We start from the raw sequence: 5,080 nt of genomic DNA on the forward strand, positions 1-5,080 counted from the left end.
TGATTTCAGGAAAGTTCCTAGGTAGCTTTGATATTTTGAAAATGCAGCCCTTTGCCTCATGGGTGGAACTTTTTCTCACTTCCCTCACTATTACAATGAAATTAATCTTGACTATGATCTAAAACATGTGCTAGAATCCAATCAGCAAAAATAGAACAGTGACAGTCACAGCTGATGTCTCACTTGCTTTTTCCCCCCACTGAAATGCTATTTCTGTATTTTTTTCCGTGAGCACAAAAGAAGCTGGGTTCACCTAGAGAATGGATTCGTCTGCTAAACTTTCCTATGAGGCAGGTATGGTGCAAGTTGAGCTGGGACCGTGTAACATTTGCTTTTACATGTTGCTTCTTCTCTGACACTGACACCTGAAGCTCTGCCAGTGTGTTGTAGAAATGTCTTGCAGTTATTTATACCACTCCTTGGAAATTCAGACCAACCCTTTTTTGCTGAAACCATTAAGACCAACATCAGCTGGTTCTGAATGTAAAGTGGCTTCCCTGAGTCAAAGTTTCACTTTATGTACACCAACGTAGTTATTAAAGTCAGTGGTAAGTGACACAAGAGTGTGACCGTCCTCCACAGGACAATCTCCTCCTGAGATCAGTAAGCTTCTGCTTGGGGCAGTGTTCACCATCAGACTGGGCTGGATTTGTCATAAGCACCCAGAGATAAAAATCCCATTGCGATTCCAAAGCCAGTGATTCCAAACATTTGGAAGAGGTCACCCCTTTTTGAAACCTCTGTTTTCATGCCGCCCCGAGTCAGCCGTTCGTGCCCCACGGGGCAGCAGGAGAGCCAGCCTCAGCTGTAATTTTGGCTTTCAGGATAAACGATCGCTCCCCTTCTCTGGAGGACCTGAGCTGCTGCCAGCAATTAGGGCTCTGAAAAGCAACATCCTTCCCTAGAGAGTGTAACCTCTTGCCACCAGCAATTAAAGCTCCTCTGGTGGCTGCGGTTTTGTCGGTGCATCCCTCCAGCGGCACTGCCAGCGTGGTGTGTTCCTGCTCCTCATCCCTTGCTCCAGCGTTGCGACACACCCCTCCCTCTGCTACACCAGTACAGCTATGGATGCATCTGTGCAATGAACTGGAGCCGGCAAGAAGTCCAGCTTAAAAATAGCCTGGCAGAGAAACACTTAGTTTTTTGTGTGTGTCTTCCTCCAAACTGGATCAAATTCCTGATCCATTTCACAGCAGAGCCACAAACCAACACGCCAGGAGAGCCGAGGGGCCCGTGCGCTGCAGGAGGGAAGATGAAACAAGCAGAAGGGAAAGGCTGGAAAGGGAATTCCAGAAGCCAGAATTGGTGCTGAAGACTTAATCTCATGAAACCACAACCTCACTCTTCTAGCCAGGAAAAAGTCAGCAGCTGCTGACCAGCACTGTTTTTTCTAACACTTCAGAGCCCCCTTTGAACTCTTCCGTGGCCCCGGGGGGATTATAGCCCACAGTCAGGGAAACTCTGCCTCAGGCTCGCCATTCAGTCTTAATGTACTGGGACGAATTTTCCAAGGAAGAGAAATTTCCCTAACTGTTGGCACAAAAAAGCTATCAGCTGGGGAGCATCCCTCTTTCCACCCAGAGTGGTGAGAAATCCTGAGAATCCTGATGGGGAAAAATGTAAGAGGTCAAATATAGCTCTGGTTAGAAAGTCGTCTTCCCCCACGACGCGTGTTGACAACAAGAGCTCGAAAAATATTTTCTTTAAAAGATTTATAGCAAAAATTGGTTTTCAAACACATTGTGATGGCAAATATTGCACTGATAGCAATAAATAATTTCTTAAGAGAATTTTCAGTTTTAAAAGTGTTGGCCAGCCATATCTAAAGCATCACTGAAAATGAGAGGAGTTGTTTTGAATTGTTTGCCTCTAGCGTGCAAAAACTTCCTGAGACTCATAGGGAAATGGAATGATTTGTGACTCATAAGGAAAACATGAGTGACTTCTTTTTATTTTAGAGTAGAAATGCAAAGATCTGTGTATGAACAAGGAGCTAAACAAATGTTTGGGTTGTTAGTAGCAGATAATTCATCCACTTTGAATCCTGAATACTGCTTTTCTGAAGCAAAGCAGACTGCTGCAGGACAGAGGCTCGAATTATCGATAGGAATATTCATACACGTCTAGTTGCTGGGGCAAAGAGGCAGGCAAAAATGAATGCCAGATTCTTGGAAAGACTTGCATATTTTACAGCAGAAATTAAAGCCATGCTGTTTAAAGAACATTGTTTAATAATATTCTTTCTTTCTGCCACCCTATTTTCTTTTAATTCTTTTGTTATTCAGTGTTCGTATTCAGGACAGATATTTAAGTGTGTGCATAATACTAAGCAAATGTTTCAGTGCCATTGGCTTTAAAGTTTAAAGTTCTAAAGTTAAGAGCATATTTTAGTGGTTTCCTGAACAGGATTTAAATATTTTTTTTACTTGAGCCATGACCTTTTGCTTGAAACTTTTTGAGACTTTTTGTTATGATAGCTCCAATCTTGTTTTAGACCTATACTCTATAAAACAAATAATAGGTTCACATTATTCAAATGTCGTCCCCTCCAGTACGTGCTGTTCCTCAGTACAAGTCAATGACAAAAGATAGTCAGTTTTTCTAAATGAAGTTCACATATTTTCTAAAGTAACATCATTAGCAATTTTTTCTCATAGCTTTTCTGTTTCTCTGGGTGTTCAGTTTCTTAAAATGAGGGGTTTATTTCATTTCTCCCTGTTAACGTATAAAATATATTTAAACTCAAATTGGATGGCATTGGATCCCGTTTAAAGTGACCAGAATTCATCTGCACCATACATTGAATAAATAACGAGGCTTCTACCCAAAAAGAGAAACTCAGATTTGGCCAATTCTACCACAGATTATTTTAGGCAATGCCCAGAATGTAACAGTTGAAGAAGAAAAGGCCCAGCGTCTCTCCAAGGACTCCAGCAAGCTCTCTCTGCTCTCCTAGGCGTCCACGAACCGCAGCCTGGGAATCGGAGCCAAGAGGCAGGAGAGTGGTATGGCTTATCTGACTCCCTCAATCTGCTCCGATTGAGGGGGGAAATGTACCGTTAGTGAGATGAGATTAATGCTGCTCTTATAGTTAATTTACTGAGCAAATTTCCCTTTATGTTTGCTCCCTTTTCCCTTTTGTCATTTCCTTTTTTTTCCTTTCCTTTTCCTTTCAAGCTCTCTTTCTGTGAGGAAAGATGGGAGATCTCCAGCGAGGGGAAGAGAGAACCCGTTAAATACCTCATTATCTCCCAGGTCTCTGTTGGTTTAGACTTCCAGCAAGAGAAATGGAGTTCAGTTCATCTCTGCCTGAACTGACACTGCAGATAACCCCGGCACATCCATCTCAAATTGTCAGCTCAAGACAAATTACCTTCTCTCCAGGATACTCTCTTTCACTGATTACCTACTACTCAAATTAAATGCCATCTGACTTCTGAGAGTCTTTTGTTTGTCAGATTCCACTGGATTATGCAAAAATTATGGTGGTGGTGGTGGGGGGGAGGAATCTGGTGTGTTTGAAGTCTTGAGAACAGAGTGCACAGGCTCTGCTTCCTCAGCCAGCTTTGGTGGAAGAGCTCGGGCTTTTCCTAAGCTGTTTGCCACCCCACAGTATAGTAAACTTCACTGTCAATAAGAGAGATAAAACCTAAAAGCCTTCTGAATAATGCCCCAAAGCAAAAAGATACTGTGAAACCCTCATGTTTGGTGACAAATATTTCACACAACTAAATCTGAGACTGAGTTTGGGATAAAAGCCTGGGTTTTAGTTCATTTAAATCTTTCACTTAATTCCTTTATTTTAATGTGTGAGAGAAAAAAAAAAACTGTCAGGAAATACTTCAAAGGTGGAACCAGTAATTGCAATCATGTTTACCTAAAATTTTCTCTCCAAGACTTTTGGACTTTTTACTTCATTAAACCGTAATTGTTTGGCCCAGTATTTTCCATGGAGTCACCTCAGGCTGTTTTATGTGTTTTTTTTGTTGAAACTATCCCATTTTCTAAAACAAGATAAGAAGAAAAAAAAAAAAGACAACCATTTGGATGTTTTGCAGAGAAGCACTTTCAAGAAAACCGTACTTGAGAGAAAGGATTTAAATTATAACAGATGAAGGGCTGCCTTTTGCCTTACTGTGGAGTGTTTGCCCAGAACTGGTAAACTTAGAAACTGTTGAGAGGTTAGAGTCTGCCCTGCACTCTGACAACGCAACAAGAAATACCTGGGTGAAGGCTGCAGATCTTCAGCAGGTCCTGAGCACCTCATGTGCCCTGTCCTGACATGGGTTGTAGGGGCTCAAGAGCCTTAAATGGGACACAGCCATAGGGACTAAAAAAACCTTTGGCCCGATCCAGGGGTTGCTCAGGGGCTTCTGTGCAGTTGTTGCCCACGGCAGCTGGGGGCTGCTGTGGGGTTAGGCATGGGGAAGAGGAGCAGAGAAGTGACAAGGTCTGCATGTGCTCCGTCACCCTCTGGGCTGAGGCCAGGCAGGCAGGTGAGGTCTCCTTGGGAGAGCCCCATGGAGCTGGGTCCTCAATGCGCTGGATGATTTTGCTTATAAAACTGTCTTACTGAGCTGAGCAGTTTGGAAGAGTAGAACTTCTCAAGCAAGGCACAAACTGTTAGCAGGTGATCTTGGAAGTAATCAAGTCTCCCGGTGAAACAGCATCCCCGACTAAAAGTGCCATCATACTAATTTCCACCTGTGGGAAGCCAAGACCACTGTAGGAAACTAGTTCTGCTGGGTGTGATGGCTTACATCGTAAAGGCCTGGGGACACACAGACCTTTGGAGAAATCCTGTGCCTTATTGATAGAGTAGATGTAATGGGCTAAACTGGGGCTACAACATTTCCTTGACTCTGAGATTTTGGGGTGTTTGTGCATTACACTGCAACAGGCAAGTTCTTCTTTGGTGTTTTTGTGTTTGCTGTATGTTCATAGGCATTTGTGTTACAGCCTGTGTCGTTTAGCTGAAATGATGATGCAGGCTTACGCTCATTTGTGCGCGCTCATGTAAATCTATACATAAAGATGAAATTTATGTTTGAAAATACATTAGAGCTGGGATCGTTCTTTG

Source organism: Pterocles gutturalis, unplaced genomic scaffold (genome assembly GCF_000699245.1).
Source record: "Pterocles gutturalis isolate BGI_N339 unplaced genomic scaffold, ASM69924v1 scaffold8691, whole genome shotgun sequence".
Lineage (NCBI taxonomy): Eukaryota > Metazoa > Chordata > Aves > Pterocliformes > Pteroclidae > Pterocles > Pterocles gutturalis.